Source organism: Prionailurus viverrinus, chromosome A2 (assembly GCF_022837055.1).
Source record: "Prionailurus viverrinus isolate Anna chromosome A2, UM_Priviv_1.0, whole genome shotgun sequence".
Taxonomy (NCBI): domain Eukaryota; kingdom Metazoa; phylum Chordata; class Mammalia; order Carnivora; family Felidae; genus Prionailurus; species Prionailurus viverrinus.
This window is the reverse complement of record NC_062562.1, coordinates 99,055,513-99,076,179: the sequence shown is the minus strand read 5'-3', so window position 1 is coordinate 99,076,179 and position 20,667 is coordinate 99,055,513.

Below are 20,667 nucleotides of genomic sequence, written 5' to 3'. Positions count from 1 at the left end.
GTTGAAACCCTGTTAATGCAACGCTATCTGGAGATGGGGCAATTGGGGGATAATTACATGAGGTCATGAGCTGTTGACAAAGGGGACGATTGGAGGGGGGATTCATGATGAGATTAGTGACCTTATAAGAACAAGAAACAGGGGGGCGCCTGGGTGGCGCAGTCGGTTAAGCGTCCGACTTCAGCCAGGTCACGATCTCGTGGTCCGTGAGTTCGAGCCCCGCGTCAGGCTCTGGGCCGATGGCTCGGAGCCTGGAGCCTGTTTCCGATTTTGTGTCTCCCTCTCTCTCTGCCCCTCCCCTGTTCATGCTGTCTCTCTCTGTCCCAAAAATAAATAAAAACGTTGAAAAAAAATTTTTTTAAATAACAAGAAACAGGAAGATCTCCTTTCCCCATTTCTGTTTCCTTGTGATCACAGAGGAAAGACCACATGAGGACAAAGTGAGAAGGTAAGTGGCTGTCATCAAAACAGGAAGAGAGTTCCTACCAGAAACCAAACTCCATCAGATGTTGCATCTTGGACTATCCAGCCTCCAGAACTATGAGAAAATAAGTTGTTTGAGCCACCCAAACTATGGTATTTTGTTATTACAGTCTAAGAAGATTAAGACATACACACTTGTTGTGTCCATTCTTTCTCTCTGTCTCTTTCAATCTTTCTCTCTTTCCCTAAAGAACTCTCTTGGAAACTGTGAACAAATATTATAAGTATGTCATTGGTCATTTCCTCAGAGCAGGGTCTAGTCTGGCTGATTTAAGCAAAAAGGATTTTTTAAAAGACCATTAAAAGGCTTACAAATTAACTGAGAGAGAAACTTTCCAGGTTGAGCATCCAGGAAGAATTTTCCAAAGCCACTCCACACTGTGGTGGCCCCTGGGAGCTGCCATGATAGGAAATGCCATCCAAGCTGCTGGACAACGCATCACGTTGCTGCTACAGTTGGATTTTAAGCCCTCTCCCCACTTGCTTCAGTTCTGAATTCACGTTCCTCATAAACACATCTCTTTGGCAGAACCTGAATCGTGTACAGAACACTAGCTGCACTGGAGTCTGAAAAGTGTTACTTTTAGCTTTCCAGCATCTACAGTTTAGGAAGGAGGTTGAAGAGATTATTAATTAGGTAAAACCATAATACCAGTAATAATAAGCACAATAAGATGGCACAAATTTCAAACTCACTCAAATCAACCTATGAAATCCTAGCTTCTGGCACCTCATGGAATATCACCCAAATCACACACTAAGTCACACATTTGTCTAGGCACCATTCACTCTAGACATGCTTAGCTTTTCACCAACTGTTTTCATCCCCAGACCTATCTCTTACCCTCCTCAGATCCACGATGACTCATCCATCCCCACCCCAGAGTGCTATTTTCCCTGATTCCTGATAAAAGCAGGCCAGCAATGGTTGACTGGCTTATGCCGTTCCAATGGTCATAAAACTCTGAAAACATTATTTAACACTCTGGTTATCTCAGGCTTTCCTGCAAATCGTGGGGGGAAAAGGCTAGCTTTTGACGTGGCCTCCATCACTCTCCTCATGGTAGAAACCACAGCAGCTCTGATGGTTGAGTCCAATCCCAGCAGCTGTCTGGAGGGCAGATGGGACAGTTAACCCATGGGCAAACCAGAGACGAGAAACAGGAGACAGAAAGAAGTCAGTAGAGAGGTTCTTTGCCCTTCTTTCCACCAAAGGACTTTCTGAGATGTTCTTCATAACTGAGCAAATTTTTGAATTTCCTGGATAACTGGAACTCAGTAATGTGGTTTTTTATTTGTTTCTATCCATCCTTTCTTCCTCATTCTCGCTTCTCTGGGATTGCACTCCACGAGAAAGAAAGCATGTGTTCATAGAATTAACCCCAGACTCTCTTCTCAGGTTCCCCGGGCTAAGATAATACATTTACAAATAATATTCCCTGCAGCATGGAAAGACATTTCCTCTTTGCCAACCCACACTCAACTTCTCCTCAAAATCTGGGTCAAACATCCTTCTTATCACATCTCATCCATTCTATTTTTTTTCCTGAATGTTTTCTGTGTCCATATTAACTTGTGCTTTTCTTCACTTGTTTTGCCCATATGACTTTTCATCTTCCTCAAGCTGGTAAGGGAATGGACTGTCTCTTTTTTAAGATATATTTTCACAGTTACACTTAATGCAAAGGATCTACCACAGGAGGGTATCCAACATGGTGGAGAGATGAGGTGACTGTCCACCCTCCAGCCCTTTCCTGCCTTCATCAGCATTTCTGGCAAGCCCACTTTGCCTTCCTGAGGCAACCCCAGACTCTCTGGGGCCAATAGGCTACCCCTCCCTCCCTGGGTCTACCCTACAAGTGCAATTATCCTCCTGTTTGCCTGTAGTTCTCGCTCCACTGCCCAGCCTCAAAAAACAAACTTGGTTACTTGGTTACATTCTTGATTACTCGGCTAATAAACAATTTATGCCAAGTTACTAATGACTAAAGGGAGAACACCTTGGGTGTATTCACATATTTAAGAATATCCTATAAACAGTTGCCTTAAACCAATATAGACTTATTCTTAAAATGTAATTTGGACACTCTAGTGGCTTAATGGAGAAAAACTTTCTGAGCACGATGATTTTAATTAGCCATTGCAGTGACAATTTTCAACCTTCTAGAACTCGTGCTTCTCATTGTTAAATACCAAAGCACCAAAATTTTTGTTGGTGTGATCTCATTATTTCAGTATTTAAAGAAATCTGTAATCTGAATTATTAATGCTTTGAGAAGTACCTAGAGAGTTAAGTACAGCATTAAAAGGGGTCTGGTCTACTAGCAGAAAAAGAATGAAACACTAACCCAGATTTTCCCAGATCAAATTCACCCTAGTTCTCCTTGAAAGAAGTTGGTTTTGTTTTTTTGTTTTGTTTTGTTTTCTTGTTAGAGTTCTGGGAGTATGCAAAAAAGAGCTTCCTAAAAGAGAATTATAAGGAACAAAGACTCAGTCTTACCCTCAAGATATCAGCACCTTGAATGGGGTCAGGTTGATAGCAAAAACAATCAGTGTTTACTGGTGGAAACTCCTTATCTGTCTGATTGATTTGTTTTGTTTGTTTGAACAAAGGCTGTTTCATAGCAGAAGCTAAGAACCAGGCTTCTTACAAATTGACTGCTGGGCATTAGTAACAGAAACTACAGCTCACTGTCACTAAAACTATTGAAGTCTTTATTAAAAATAAAAATTTATAAAAGATTGTCTTTATATTATCACATAGATGTGATGTTATTTGTCTATAACAAATTCAGAGAAAGATACTTTGGCTTAGTTTGTATTTATCTTCTCACTCTTTCCCCAGCTAGCATACAATATGAAAAAGCTTTTCTAGTAGCTGGAAAAATTTGCGCAAATACTAGGCTCGCCATCAAAGATAACACCATTGATACGCATTGTTCTTAAGATCATACTGCCAAAACCCCAAGTAATTCAACTTATTTTCAATTGTCAAGATTGATTTTCTTCATTTTATGTAACATATTACTTAGTTTATTTTGTATACTTATTTTTATTGCTCTTTTCTTATGATAATATATGTTAATATTTATGTTTTTGAAACTTAAGTTTACTGAATGCTGTGCCAAATGTGCTTATACATTTTATTTGCAAAATATACCAAATTTCGCTGATTTATATTTTTTTCTGATTTCTAAATACAGTAAAACCTTGGGTTGTGAGCATAATTCATTCCAGAAACATGCTTATAATCCAAAGCACTTGTATACGAAAGGGAATGTCCCCATAAGAAATAAATGGAAACTCAGATGATTCATTCCACAGCCCAAAGATAGTCATATAAAAATTATTACAATGCTGTAATATAATACAAAATAATAAAGAAAATACAAAATATAAAGAAAAATAAACAAATTAACCTGAACTTACCTTTGAAAACCTTTGTGGCTGGTGTGAGAGAGACAAGAGAGAGGAGGGTTATTGTGTAGGATGACTTTCACTATCACTAATGGAATCACTGCTATCTATTGGCTCAATGGAATCTTTTTTCTGCATGGGAGTCATTGTATATGTTCACTCAGATGTTGACTACAGTACAGTATTAATAAACTCTTGTCATATACTGTATTTAATGTTACTGGCAATAAGGCAACGGAAGAAAGGGTCTATATTTGCAGGCAGCCTGACCTAGAATGAAGCAAAGCACTCTTAAGCTTACTCTTTTAAAAAAAATTTTTTTTAATGTTTATTTTTGAGGGAGAGAGAGAGAGAGAGACAGAGTGCAAGCAGGGGAGGGGCAGAGAGAGAGGGAGACACAGAATCTGAAGCAGGCTCTAGGGTCTGAGGTGTCAGCACAGAGCCCAATGTGGGGCTCAAACTCATGAACCATAAGATCATGATTTGAGCCGAAGTTGGTTGCTCAACCAACTGAGCCATCCATGCGCCTCGAGTTTAGTCTTGTAGGGAAAAGCAAAGGACTGTCCATAGATGCTTTGAAGTGACAAAAAATACACTAGTGCCAGTTTTGGGTACCTTCCATGTTCTGAAAAATCACTGATTTCTGCCAAATACCTCAGCCTGGGACCAAGCGTCCAAACGTGGGAGACAATCCCCCACCATCCTGTAGCGAGAGAGAGAGAGAGAGAGAGAGAGAGAGAAAGAGAGAGAAAGGAGAACCATTGGCTCAGTTGTGATCATGCGACGTTCAGCATCACGTACTGCTCGCATTGCAAGACATCCCTTGTTTATCAAGTTAACGTTTATCAGAAATGTTTGCTGTCTTGCAGAACGCTCACTGAACAAATTACTCTCAATCCAAGGTTTTACTGTACCGTTTTTAAATAAACTCCAGTATTCATACCGGGATATCAATAAATTATGAAATAAATACGAAAATATTTTTTCTTTTTGCACTAGCCGTTTCTTAAGTAGCGTTAATTCAAAATAATCTGCATGCCGAAGTGGCACATTTTGAGGGTGGCCCGCCCTTGGCCTCACACCAGCGTGCCATTCTGCTCCAACGGCATCATCGTGACTTTCAAAACACCACATAAATGACCACCAGTTTTAGTTGACTGACTGTGCAAGGGAATGTTCAGTGGATTTTCTCTGTGCCACCCTCCCCCTGCCTCTCTTGTGACCAACTCCTAACCTCTTCTTCCCATTGGTGTCTCCTGACCCTGAAACCTTGGAAACAGGAACACAGCTATTTTCTGAATGTCAGCTGTGTGCCTAGCCCTGTGCTACATGCTTTACATAATCATTTTATTTAATTTTCACGATTATTCACTGCGGCCCTTGTGAAAATCCTCATGTTACCGTTAACAAGATGGGTGCTAAGCGGGGTTGAATAACACACGAAACAGCACAATGTTGGGGTCTTCTGGCTCCTCTCCACCAGGCCCAGTGTCGTTTTCCTTCTTCAAGACATTGGGACTCTTGGTCTCCTCTCTGTGGACTAAAGCTTGCAGGCATTGCTTTGTCTACACACCTAGGCAAGATATTTTGTTTTTAAGAACTTTAAGTATTTCCTCAATAGTTAACTAGTAGTTTGCCTTCAACTAAATTGGACGTGAGAAGAAATGACCTTCATGATCTCCTCAACCCCCTGGGGGGCGGGGGGAATCTACAAAGTGACAAAGAGCGCAAATGCCTGGAACAGCAAAAGGAACATGGTGAAATAGCTCAGAAAATATTCTGAGAAACCCTTCATGAGGAAAATGGAAACTTGAAGCCATAACGAGCACAATATACTTTTTTCTAGACCAAAAATACAAACTGAGTATCTGATCTGCTCTTCAATATTAAAACATACATAGTCATTTTCTGAATATTTATTCTCTTTAGGTGACTGGGAATAACATATCTCTTCCATCTGTGGAGCACCACCTGTTTGCTGAGCATTTTATATTTGTCAGCAGTTTATTAAACACTGTGAACTCAGCAGGTTCAAACTCCATAGCATTTTATTTTTCTCCAATCGCAGCTTTAAAACATGCTCCATTGAATCTCCCCTTCTCAAGACTTTATGGCAACTCCAGCAGATGCCAGTTTTCTGACCTTCTCAGATTATGAAGGATAAACTCCAGTGCCACCCACTTCAGTTTCTTAACCAATTGAAATGTCCATCTCCTTCCCCAGACCCAAGGACAGGCTTGAGGCAGAGAGATGAGCAAGGAGCTGGGATTCTCTTGATGCCTTCCCTCTACAACTGCATCTTCTTGATGCAGAATTTGCAAAGGGAGCAGAAATGCTTTTACTTACCTGTTGCCCTTGTGATCTGCTCCCTCCTCCATGGAAACCATCCAAATGCAGCACCTCCTGGGAAACACCTGATGATTCTTTGGAAGGCCCTTCAGAGGCCTCTCCTTTGCGTGTCTGCCTCTCCTAGGGAATCAGCTCCAGCAGACCTTTTCCAGTCTCCCTCAGCTCCCATTCCTGTGTAATCCACCCTGTATACTCGCTGCTGGGGTCTCTTGCTTCAGTGAGTCACATTTTAGGGTGGGGTTCCATCACAATAATTCAAGCCTTTCGTGATGTCCACTTGGCCTATGGAAGACTCGTGTATCTTTTTCCTGCCAGATAATGGGAGTGTGCCCTATTCCCCCACTGCTCATTTTCTCTATCCCACATTCTCTCCCCAGATCTCTTTCCTATTGCCCAAGTAAACACAAAGGGCAGCTTGGAAAATCCATTACAGAAGTGGAAAATGATATTCTAGGCTCAATTCTAGCGCCCCTCTCTCATCTGTACAAATCATCCTCTTGGAATACACCATTGGCTTATTTTTCAAAGAGTGCCCCTCAAGAGTGGAAAGAAAAGACATGGAACTCTTTCTGAGGCCAAAGATGGACAATTTAGTAGTTCCCCCAAGCCTAGATTAATGAGTAGAGACTGAGTAGGGGGCAGTAGAATGAATTTGCTCCTTAATAAATCACAATCATCTCTTTGTCCTCGAATGATCATCTATCTGTTCTGAGACAATGAGAAAAGTCCCACTCAGTATCTTGTCACACATACAGTGTTTATGAACTTCACACAACTCTGCATGTAGGTATGGTGCTGCCTCAGGAAAGTGAAGCTAGAAGAATAATGTTACAGTATGAAAGCAGGGAAATTTCCATCACCTCGCATCATGTTTGGCACATGATAGGGCTCAATAAATATTTACTGAATAAATAAGTAAATAATGTGAATGAATAAATAGCCCAAGGTCATGCTTAGGAAATGGATAAATGGCATTCAAACTCGCTCTTTTTACCCGTCAATATCTCCCTAAATAAAGTATCATCCTCACACTAGCAGTGATTATAGCCACAACTCAGTGTCATAACAGTTCCTCAGTCTGACTCAGACATCTCTTTTAGTGAAAGATCTAATTTCTCTCCCCATATTGGAATCTGGTCCCATGAGGGTTCCATCCACTTACATGTGAAACCAATTAGCAGGTCCCAAGCCCAGAATGAGCTTATCCTGCCTGGGCTTGGCTTTCTATATTTTGCTGTTGCATATGGTTGGTGAGATCTCTCCATGGCAGAATCCTTAGCATTCACACAGATCATTCTCCCCTGAGCTTTTCTATTTCAGTTGCTTAATAAGCAATAGTAACTGTGTGACATTTATCATCTCTTAATTACTGTAGGTTCTCAACTTCAGGGCTATAAAGGCTGGTTAGTTACTTGTAGGGACTTTAAACTCAAAAAGTATTGGATGCATGGATGGATGGATGGGCGAACTGGGTGAATGCCTACATTTCAGGTCCATGTGATGCTTCTTGGTTAGTGTCAATTTCATAAACCAGAAAAGCAGTTGAATCTTAGAAACTTAACAGAACTAAGCAAATAGTTTTCAAACAAGAAGCAATACCTTGTACAAATAGGGAATATATGAAAAACTCACTTAAAATATTTACCTAAAAATTGACACTTGATTCTTTTTTTTTAATGTTTATTTATTTTTGATAGAGAGGGAGAATGCCAAGGGGGGAGGGCAGAGAGAGAGAGGAAGGCACAGAATCTGAAGCAGGTTCCAGGCTCTGAGATGTCAGCACAGAGCCTGGTGTGGGGCTCAAACTCACAAACTGTGAAACCATGACCTGAGCTGAAGTTGGATGCTCAACCGACTGAGCCATGCAGGCACCCTAGATGCTTGATTCTTATAGGTATTATTATATGGAAGAACAATTTTTAAAAATATTTGGTTTTAGAGCTGGGTGGTGATGGAGACACCAAGGATTTGGAAGCCTCGGGAAGAGAGCTGGAGAGACACCTAGTACCTCTGAGAGAAAATAAAAGTTTTCTCTTCTCTTCACTTGCACTGGCTGAATTTCAAGTAACCTTTGTGCTCTTTGCTGGAGCCAGAACAGAGGGTGAACTTGGGGGGACAGCACTCAAACTCTGCCTGTCCCTGACTGAAATGGGCAAGGGCAGTAGTTATTCTCCTTGGGTGCTACCTCCCCGGTCCATGGTCTGGGCCTCTGACATACAGAACAGATGAAAGTAGAAGAAACATATTTGCATTTGGCTTTGGATAGCGTAATTACAGTCATCCCAAATGTGCAGTGGCCTCTAGTAATCACTGAAAAACCTGTAGATTGAGAAGTGCAGGGAAACAGTCTGTGGACTTGGCTGGGAAGGCTAGAGGAGCAAGGAGGGGTGGTGGCAGCCCAGTGCCACACAGTGTCCCCTTCTGTGGCAGGAGAGAGGCCTTGGTGTCTATTCTTGGCATTGATCTGACTCTCTCATAAGTTTCTGGCAAACTCCCAGGGAGAACAGCATGTTCCCTGCTGAGTGTATAAAGGGCTTCAAAAACATGTTTGTGTGTGCAGCCCAGTAGGCAGGGCCTGGCTTAGTCACTCCGTGCCACCTCCTGCCTTTGCCTTTCTGGAGTGTCAGGGGGAAGTTTGCTGCTCAGACCTGCTATGTAACTCCTCACAAGCTGGTCTGGCCCCTGGGCCCAGGCTGGGCACGTGGTTGGTGTTTTTGTGATGCCCATATAATCAGTGTGCAGATCAATTTTTAGGGAACCAAAATGCTCCTGTAGACCATGGTCCAAAAAATATTCTGTTGCAAGGAGTAAATATAGATTGAGTTTCAGCTAACTTCCAACTATGGTCACAAAGGCCTCCTTTAGAAACTTGCACCTGTTTTCCAGTGTTAGATCTTCTGGCTGGGCACGATTACTCATCCTGTGGGAGCTAAGATAACGCAGATTAACACCAGCTCTGGGTACTATTTGCTTAAAGAGACTGACTCACTCCGTGCTCCTCATACTACCTTTTCAGGAGAGTGGAATCTGAGCAGAGGGAGGGATTAGTCAGCTTGGCCTCAGGGACCCCTGAGGGAGCTGCTGGGATTTCCAGTAAACAGAAAAGGGGTTATCAGAATGACCACGAGCTCCTGGGTCCCGTGGGCCGGCAACCCAGGTCCACTTGTCTTGGATGCTAAGAGCAAACAGCAGCCAAAATATTGTGGAATACCTTAGACACAAACTATTATAGATCATAAGATGTTATCATTACAGACGTATTCTTCTGGATGAGGTGGGGTCCATAAAAATGGGGTTTGCTGTAGAACTTTCTGAAATCAAACTATTAAAATTTCTCCATATTCGAATGTATTTAACACTCTCTCCAACCACTGCTAACATACCTCTCCCAGTATGGTTTGCACTGTAGTTTGCTGATTGCACAGTCTTACTATAGTCCTGCCCAGCCCCTCCCCCCATGCAGTAACTCTCTCCTAAGTGTCTGAGCTTTCCTGGTCTTCTCCTTCCTGCTGTCCCATAAGCCCTTCAAATTCAACATGTCCCAAAATAATCTTGTCCTAAGAAACAGTCTAGTATAGTGGTTTAAAAACAAAACAAAACACATAGGCATTGGTATGGGACTGATTGAGCTTGAATCCTGCTTATACCTCTTAATTAGCTGTGTGATCATGAACCATTGCATAACCTCTCTGTCCTGCAGTTTACTTGTCTGTAAAATACAGCTAAGAGTACTTTCCTCATAGGGTTGTCATGTGAATTAGATGAGTTAAAACATGTAAAATAATCAGCACCATTATATTTGCCATATTAGATCTGCCATAAATAATAGTTAAAAGAATGAAGGAAGAAACACATTTAATGGTGAATCCAATGTTTGATTGGTCAGGCTACTAATAAAAAAAAATAATAAAAAAGAAGTCAAAATGTGAAATACAGACTTTGAGAAGCCCAGAGCTGAGCAGCAATTTTGACAGTTAGTAATTAGGTAACTTTGGTCAAGTCACATATCTTTTCTGATCTTCAGCACCTTACATATAAAATAAGGATGATACTAATAGCTACCAATTGTTGACTGCTGACTATGTGGCTGACGTTATGCTAAGCACTTTATAAGAATTAGAAATAACTAGAGAGATTTAATAATCATATCAGAACAATCCCTGGTGATAGACGATATATTCTTTTATTCATTCAACAGTTTGATATCAAGTGACTACTAAGTGCCAGAAGTTGAGATTCAAAAAGGAACAAATTACAAAATATTCGAACCAGCAGTCCACCAAAGAACCTGAATAGTCAATAAGCACATGAAAGCTGTTTAACATCTTTAGCTCTCAGGGAAATGTGAATTAAAACTACAAAGACATGGGGTGCCTGGGTGGCGCAGTCGGTTGAGCGTCCGACTTCAGCCAGGTCACGATCTCGCGGTCCGTGAGTTCGAGCCCCGCGTCAGGCTCTGGGCTAATGGCTCGGAGCCTGGAGCCTGTTTCCGATTCTGTGTCTCCCTCTCTCTGTGCCCCTACCCCGTTCATGCTCTGTCTCTCTCTGTCCCAAAAATAAATAAAAACGTTAAAAAAAAAATTAAAAAAAAAAAAACTACAAAGACATATGAATATAGAGCCATCAAAATAACTAAAATTAAAAAGACTGACACCACTAAATGTGGACAAGAATGTATAGCAACCAGAACTCTTATATATTGCTGATAGAAGTGAAAAAATGTACATCACTTTGGAACACTGTTTGGCATTGCTTATAAAGTGAAATAGATGCCTCGACTGACCTTTCAATTCTGTCCCTTGGTATTTACTCAAGGGAAATGGAAAAGTGTCCACAAAAAGACTTGAAGAAGAATGTTTATACAGGTTTGTCCACTGTACTAGTCAGGGTTCTCCAGAGACACAGGACCAATAGGACTTGAGAGACAGAGAGAGAGAGAGAGAGAGAGAGAAATTTTAAGGAATTGGCTTATATAATTTTAGGGGCTGGCACATCTAAACTATGAAGGGCAGGCTGGCAAGCTGGAGACCCTGAGAAGACTTTATGTTTTCACCGTGAGTCCGAGGGCAGTCTGGAGGCAGAAAAAGACTGGGGACCTCAGTCTTTTTCTGATAAAATCTTCAACTGATTGGGTGAGGCCCACCTTATAATATGAAGTATTATGAGTTCTAGTAAACTCAAAGTCTAACTGATTTAAGTGTTAACCACTGCTAAAAAATATCTTCATGGCACTGTCAAGATTGGTATTTGACCAAATATCTGGACACCATCTTCTACCCAAGTTGACACATAAAGTAATCACCACATTCATCATTACTCCCAACTGGAAATAAGATCAGCAGGAGAATGGATAAACGTCTTGTGTACATTCATAAAGTGGAATACTAGTAAGAAATAAAGAGGTACAAACTACTGATACATGTGAAAACGGATGAATCTCAAAATATTATGTAAAGAGAAAGAAGTCAGACACAAAAGGTTATATGCTGTATAATTCCATTTCTATGAAGTTGAAGAAGTAAATCTAACCTCTGGTGGTAGAAATAGTACGATGTTGGGGCGCCTGGGTGGCTCAGTCGGTTGAGCGTCCGACTTCGGCTTGGGTCATGATCTCACAGCTTGTGAGTTCAAGCCCCGCGTCGGGCTCTGTGCTGACAGCTCAGAGCCTGGAGCCTGCTTCTGCTTCTGTGTCTCCCTCTCTCTCTGCCCCAACCCACTCGCATTCTGTCTCTGTCTCTCTCAAAAATAAATAACATTAAAAAAAATTTTAAAAAAAAAGAAAGAAATAGTATGGCGTTGCCTAAGGGAGGTGAGAGTTTACTGGAAAGAGGCAGGAAGAAACATTCTGGTGTAATCAATGTGTTCACTATTTTCATTGAAGTGTGATTACACCGGCATATATGTTTGTAGGACTTCATCCAATTAAATATTTAAAAATCATGGGGGCACCTGGGTGGATCAGTTGGTTAAGTGTCTGATTATCTCTGCTCAGATCACGATCTCATGGTTCATGGGTTCAAGGCCCACATCGGGCTCTGTGCTGACTGTGTGGAGCCTGCTTGGAATTCTCTCTCCATCTCACTCTGCCCCTATCCCACTTGTGCTTTCTCTCTCTCAAAACAAATACACTTTTAAAAAAGCATTTAAAAATTATGTATTTTTCTATTTGTAAATTTTACCTTAATTAAAAAAACAAACAAAAAACAAAAACAAAAACAAAAAAAACTCTCAGTTACAGTTCCTTCCATCCTAGCTGGGGAGACAGATAGGCAGAAAGACATTGTCAACATGATGTGATGAGTGAGGCACGTAACGTAATTAGCTTATTAAGGCTTTTAAAGAGTAAGTGGGGAATGGGCACTAGTATTTCTTTTTTTTTTTTTTTTTTTTTTTTTTTTAAAGATTTGTTTTTTTTTCAACGTTTATTTATTTTTTGGGACAGAGAGAGACAGAGCATGAATGGGGGAGGGGCAGAGAGAGAGGGAGACACAGAATCGGAAACAGGATCCAGGCTCCGAGCCATCAGCCCAGAGCCTGACGCGGGGCTCGAACTCACGGACCGCGAGATCATGACCTGGCTGAAATCGGACGCCCAACCGACTGCGCGGGCACTAGTATTTCTTAAAGCACCTCAAGTGTTCTAATGTGTAGCCCAGAGTGAGACCCACTACCTTATCAGTGCCCCACATAGGCTGAGACTTTGTCTGCCATTATTTACCTTTGAATCTTCATCACCTGGTAGAAGGTCCAGCTCAACAAATATTTGTTGAATAAATTCTGTTTCCAGAAAGAAAGAAAGAAAGAAAGAAAGAAAGAAAGAAAGAAGAAAGAAAGAAAAGAAAGAAAAGAGATGAAAGAAAGAAAAGAGATAAAGAAAGAAAGAAAGAAAGAAAGAAAGAAAGAAAGAAAAAAGACCTTGTACCATAATCATCACCTGCCTTCTAATTCTGTCAGCTTTTTACTTATATAAACACTTGACCATGAGTCTGTGAGAATTTTAAGAATAGAACCCAGCAATCACAAAAAGATTTCATCTTGCCTATCAGCTCCTAGCACATGGCATTGGCAGTCTAGATACCGTGTTGAGAGAGACTCTGAGGCTGAGTCAGGGTTCAAAAGGAGAGAATACCTTGATTCCTTAGTATTGCCTGCTGAAGGAGTGAAAAGTGACGTGCCACACTTTTTTCATTCTAAGAAGCTCAAACTGCGTACCACAAATACCTAAATAAGAAAGGCAGGCTATGCCTATAGAGAGGATAAGTTAAATGTACCAGTCATCCCAAGGCCAAAAAAATATTTAAGGACTACTGAAAACCGAATCAAATATCAACACATTGCAGGAGAGTTGGTCTATTTGACTCACGTGGATGTGTCCAGGGTCTACACACGTACAGATTTCCTTCTGTGGGTTGCAGCACGTACTAATGACATATCATTGACTAGGTATCTCCATACATTCCACTCACGTTGGTTTGCTAGATGTGCGTGTGTGTAAACTTTTCTGGCATGTGTGGCATCTATAAGTCACATGGCTAACTGCTTCTTAGTATGTGTGACCAGCTATTCTTCTAGACTATCTTAGGAAGGGACATTAAATGAATGGAATTACTAATGAAGTTGTCTACCTCAGTGCCACACGAAAGAGAAACTATGTGCAATGTTTTTTCTTCCAGATTATGTAACCAGAGGGTAGAGACCTGTGGTTCTAGTATCTCTTCCTGATTCCCAGACCTCTTTCCAACCAAGAGCAGAGCAGATTTGTCTGAAACTGTAGCCAGAAGATCAACGCAAGTTGCCACAGAATACCCTTTTGCCTTCCTTGAGCTTTCCGGTTTAATTTTCTCCAAGGCTGTGTTTTAGAAGAGCTGCCAGTAGTCCACAGCTCTGATTCATGGCAGGGAGAAAGCTCTACACTGCCCCCTTCAGGCCAAGTTATAAGAGCAGAGCACCATAACCAACTGGGCTTGGAACAGCTTGCCACAGAGAGCTGTCCCATAGGAAACTCATCGTGTTAAATAAGATGCAGTAAAAACCACAAGTCACTTCTCTGGCCGTGCACATGAATGTCCTAGAAACTGTATGTCCTCCGGCACATGCTATATAATGCCCTCGCCCACAGCCGACCCAGGTAGCGTCTGAGCATTTTCTGGGGTTCAGCTACAGACGGGAACCCTGCTTTAGAAAATGCTTTCTGTGCATCATTTCATCTAGTTTCCAAAAGAGCCTTGTAAATCAGATAGCTAATTCCTTCTATCCAAATAAAGAAATTGACACCTGGGTTAAGAAACTGGCTCAAATTCACACAGATATTAAGTGGCACAATCAAGATTAAAATCCCAAACTATTGAATTCCAAAATGCGTATTTTTCCTTCTGGGCTGCACTGCATTGCTCACAGATGGGAGCAGACACTGCAGTTTCTTTGTATGTATCTTTATTGAAGAACTACCCAAAGGTTACTTAGAAACGATTTGCAGCTGCCTAAGATTTCCTGAATGGATCATCCTAAGAGGTCTTTCCTTGCTGCTCAGACTTGAGCAGAGTCGGCAGTCCTGGGGCCCCTGAAGGACCTAATCATGTCAGTACTTCTGGGAACAATTTATCCTTTGAACACTGCCATGGAGAGAATTATATGCAGTCCTAGAACTTCAAAGTTTGCCTCTGTTCCCTCATCCCCTCATGTGCTGGAAGGAAGACTTCCTTCCCTCCATACCCGTGTCCCAGTGCAATTGAAAAAAAATACTCTTGGGGCGCCTGGGTGGCGCAGTCCGTTAAGCGTCCGACTTCAGCCAGGTCACGATCTCGCGGTCCGTGAGTTCGAGCCCCGCGTCAGGCTCTGGGCTGATGGCTCGGAGCCTGGAGCCTGTTTCCAATTCTGTGTCTCCCTCTCTCTCTGCCCCTCCCCCGTTCATGCTCTGTCTCTCTCTGTCCCCAAAATAAATAAACGTTGAAAAAAAAAAAGAAAAGAAAAGAAAAGAAAAAAAACACTCTTTGGGGCGCCTGGGTGGCTCAGTCGGTTAAGCGTCCGACGACTTCGCCTCAGGTCATGATCTCACAGTTCGTGGGTTCTAGCCCCTCGTCGGGCTCTGTGCTGACAGCTCAGAGCCTGAAGCCTGTTTCAGATTCTGTGTCTTCCTCTCTCTCTGCCCCTCCCCTGTTCATGCTCTGTCTCTGTCTCAATAAATAAACATTAAACAAAAAAACATTAAAAACACCACACTCTTTAGCTTTTGATATTAAAAAAAACCCCCAAGGTTATATAGTCGCTTCTTTGCTTGAGTAGATCATTCCATATTATTGGAGTGCTTTACATGAGAAGAAAAGGGTTAATTAATGTCATGTTTAGACTTTTTTTCAAGTCTAAATCTTCAGAATTGTATTGGGGAAAGCAGGGAAGAAGAGGGGAATGATAAAGGCAGTTATCTGTATCAAGCATCATGAAAGTGCTCTGAACATGATAAAATACCATATAAATGTTATGTGGTTGTGTCATAATTATTCACATAATTATGACACATAATATTGTGTCATAACTATCATAAAAGTTATGTGGTTAGAAAAAGAAGTAACTATGATAAGAATAATACTCTCTTGGTTTCCCATGGTGCTTCCCCATTGTTCAAGATACTTCATAGTCTAATCCTGCCCCCACCCTGCCAACCTCATCTTCCACTCTCTACGACAAAGATTCATCTTCTGCTTCCATCAAGGTTGTCTAATTGGTGATGGTGAATACTTGTCATACATTTCAACCATAACCCTTCACAGAGGCTACTGACTTACCTTAAATGCCTCCCTCTCCACTGCCCTGCTCTTACTCAAATTATTACTCAAACCCCACCCCTCTTCAGGTCACAGCTCAAGTCCACTTGCTTGACCACTGCTCATAGTGACCTCTGTGTTCTCTCAAGGTCAACAGCTCTTACCATCTGGACCACCACCGAGGCTGTCACTAACTTGTCACTTCCCTGTGCTTGTGTGTGTCAAGATCCCTAGAGGAAATGAATTGCACACTCAGAAGGGGTGATTGAAGATAATGTCATCACTACAATGCATAGAAGCGTAGGTAGCAAAGAATGATGAAGTGCCTGGGACACAGACAACAGGAAGAAGTGTCTGCTACCCTTAGGTCTGGAGAAACAAGTGGAGGAAGCAGTTTGTATAATCCAAGGGACACAGTAGCTCAGAAGTGCTCCTCAACGGAGCTGTGCCTTGGGAAAGGAATTCAGCTGCCATCTAGAGGAGGCTCAGCAAGAAAGGAACCAGGAAGTGTCCCAGTCTCCATTTCCTCTTGCCCTTCAGTCTTCAGTTGGTCTTGCCATTGACTGAACCCAGCAGGAAGCCAGGCAGGCAGGGGTTCAGCTGACACAGCCCATGCATGCTGTCCAGCCAGGACCCAAAAGAGAGAGAGTTTATGTTTCGAAGTGCAGCTCGTTTGTATGACTTGTTGTTGGAATCAAATTGGTCATAACCTCCCCTGGTTCCCACTTTTGGTCACCCAAACACTGACTTTTAAGTTCCCATGAATATGGAATGGGGTAGTGAGTAAACATCTTCCTTTGTGACTGTGGACAGTGTCTGGGCTCCTGAACCTTGAGAAGACCCCTGGTACTTAACTTCTACCTCTAAGATATCCTTAAACTCCCCATGAGAGTTCTGTTGTCAATTCTTTATGCTCAATAAGCACTAAGAACTAGTCCTCCAGTGTCTCTAATCTAGGACATACAAGGTGGCATCATTATTTTATTTCCTTGGCTGGATTAGCATATATTTGCATAATTGTTATCCAATATCATTGAAGCATACCTATATCTGAGAAAACCAATTACTAAAGAAGAATTTTAAGCACCTTAATCCACTTAGTGTTGCTAAAAAAAGAGAGAGAGAAAGAAGGGGAAAGAAAGCAACTGTTTTTTGAATGATCCTTTTTTCATATTTCATGTATTGCTTTGCATGGGTGATAAGTATGACTCAAAATAGAAAGCAGGCAGTTTATCATCAAAATATAGGTTTTGAAAACCATTTCGCATCAACCATTTTATGGCAGACTGACAGAAAAATAGCTCAGGTAGATAGTACCTAATTAAAAAAAAAAACCACAGTATATTTTTTATTCTTACCTTTTAGTGAAAACGAAGAGAAACATTGTGCCACTGATGGTGAATCTTGCAGCGAATTGGCATCAACACCCCCTTTTTCCTTCCACTTATTTCGCAGAACCACACCTTTAGTAGTACTGAATAAATTCTTGAAAGCGAAAGAATAATTGAAAGAAATTCTTCAGCCCTCCCTGTTCATTCATTCTGATGTGCAATAACCCTCACCTGTAGGAATCTTATTGCTAACCTACATTCCTTCTGCTACAAAGTTAACCTCCTCCAAGTCTTTCCCTCTTTGAAGATGGAAACATGAAGACAGCTGCTCTCTGTCCACATGATGAAGTTCAAGTGACTCCATAACCCTCATGAAATAGTAAAAGGAGCCATTACCTCCTCGATAAACCCATTTAGGAAAGGGCAAAGTTTCCTAAAGTAACTAATTCGCTTGTTTGCTAATGGTCCAAATCCATGTTAGTTCGACCTTCATCCCCCACCTCAAAAAATGCCCAAGAAGGTCAAGGACCCAGTTTGTCTTGTTTCCCTGATTGATTCCAGCTCTGAGCAAAGTGCCTAGTGCACGGTAGGAGCTCCAGAAATATTTGACAACGTGAGAAAAATGTACCATGTATCACCTTTGGCTATAGTTTCACTCTAAGAATACATCACCTTACTGGAAGAAGCCTCTCCCTAAATAATAATGATTATGAAAGTAACAAGGATTCTTAAAAATTGAGAACAAACTGAAGGTTGACGGGGGGGGGGGGGGGGGGGGGGGGAGGGGGAGGGGGGAGGGAGGGGGAGGGGGGATGGGTATTGAGGAGGGCACCTGTTGGAATGAGCACTGGGTGTTGTATGGAAACGAATTTGACAATAAATTTCATATTTAAAAAAAAAAAGAAAGTAACAAGGACAATGATAATAAAATGCTTACTATTTTATGTGCTTTAATGTATAAGCAATTTAACCCTCTGATGGGGTTTTAGGACATGCCAGCCCAAAGTATGATACTTTGGCATATTGGATATTTTAAGCTGAAGGAGTTTGAGAAAGCAACAGAAGCAAGAAGGTGGCTCTGATCTACCCCACACCTTCTCCCCTGGGAGGTGCCCTCCCAGTACCTGGAGGGAAGACTCATCTTTATCTTTTAAAACAAAGGAACACCAGAGAAGAATCCTAACAAACAGGGCTGGCTAATTTTCCCCTCATGCTCCTTAAGGACCTGTCATATTTTCTACACAGCTGCCCACTCTTTATCAAGCTTAACATAACCATACTCAGTTCTGTTTCTTCAGATCCTCATTTCCTTATGAAGGGTCCAGTGTCACGTAAAACTTGTATGCTTTTCTCCTATAATCTTCGTCAGTTTAATTTTCAGACCCAACCTGAGACCCTAAGAGAGTCAAGGAAAACTCTTTCCTCCTTTACACCTCAAAGCAATCATATACAACTTTTATGATATAGATTCCATATTATCCCCATTTTATAAATGAGAAAGCTGAGGCATGAAGCATATGCCTAGATAATGGATCGAATAAGGTTGGGAGGCAGAAAATGAACCCAGATAGAATAGGCACCAGAGTCAGGACTCTTAACATCTACCTGGAATGTATCTGTTTATACTCCTAAGGAAAGTGACAATGATTTTCTTCCAGATACTAGCCATGGCGTCTGTGTTTTAAAGAAAACCAGTGAATAATTGAGTTTTTTGTTTTTGTTTTTAAGTTTTGAAGGTGTGCCAGTTTAAAACTTGAGTTCTTCACCATCGGGTGAGTAACAAAAATATAAAGCTCAGCTGTTTTTTCCAGCATTGATAACCCAATGCAAATTGTTTGTTACTTTTCTTGTCTGTACAATCAGCTTTTGACTGCTGTGTTTTTTATTAGAAGCCCCTGAATTCAGGACAGAAGGACCAAATGACAATGTAGCACTACATGATCAAGAAATGTGTCTAGGGGCGCCCGGGTGGCTCAGTCGGTTGAGCGTCTGACTTCACCTCAGGTCATGATCTCATGGTTTGAGTTTGAGCCCCGAGTCAGGTTCTATGCTGACAGCTCAGAGCCTGGAGACTGCTTCAGATTCTGTGTCTCCCCCTCTCTCTGCCCCTCCCCAGCTTGTGCTCTGTCTCTCTCTGTCTCAGAAATAAATATTAAAAAAAAAATTTTTTTAAAGAAATGTGTCTAGATCCTGAGAAGGGAGAAAGCTGGATAGATGGTCTTCCCTGGAATTAAAGATCCTTCCTCACATGTAACTTACGAAAATGAAGAGGTCTGTTTTCTCAGGTCACTAAATGACTATTTACAGAAAGTTACAAAAGTGGCATCATTTCTTCTGTTGCTGTTGCCCCTGGTTACGTGAATGGGGAGAATGAAGACAAATGAAAAGCCCAGGAGGACACAGATGGTGACAGGTGGGAGAGAATGATCTGATACCATTTCTTCATTATCTTTAAAATACTCTTGTTCCTACAGCAACTGCCTGCCTTTTATTTGTGTTTACCCTTTACTTTCTTTTGAAAATATTATTCATTTACAGGCACATTTCCTCATCCTCTTTTTCTTTCTAAATGTTGAAGAAAGCAATGACACATGTAGAGCTCTTCAGAGGTCTATCGCTTTAGTCAATTGGAAAAAAAAAAAGTCTTGTCGGTGAATAAACAACTCCTGAAGATGAAAGGAAACGAGGGCTTTATTTAAGTCCTCTAAATAAAAGTTCAGAGATGAGGAGAAATAACTTTTAAATGTATGAGTAAACAATTCAAAACAAGTAGGCTTGTATTATGTGCTAATTAACATAAAATGTTTAAGTACAAGCAAGCAGATTGAGAAATGTTTTCTAATGCAAGGAATATCCTCTCCCCTTGCCCTCAGCATTAAGTTTTATTGACAAAGACAGTGCATCACAAATGTTTTGGCCAGAATATTCCTGAAGGTGAGGGCAACATGTGTCTCCCCCCAGCACCTCTTGCTGCAAGCAAACCATTTTCTGAAGGACCATGTTTCACATGACTAGTTTATACAAATTCAGCAACCTATTCCACAATGTATAGATCTTGTTTTAGTCCAGAACAGTCCTCTCAAAATATTTGAGTAAAACTGAAGAAAACCAGAAAGGTTGTTGCACCTACTCATGATTTTTCCTACAGAGCTCAGGGCGTATGAAAATCCCAGTCTACAAGCACAGTCTAGGTGGTGGGCTCGCGGAATATGTGACATCATCTCTACTCAAAACTCAAGCATCTAAAGTTAAAAGAAACCTGCCCACAACTGGCAAACGGATTTGTTTGTGCTTAATTACTTCTGCTCTAACCTCTAAAAAAATGG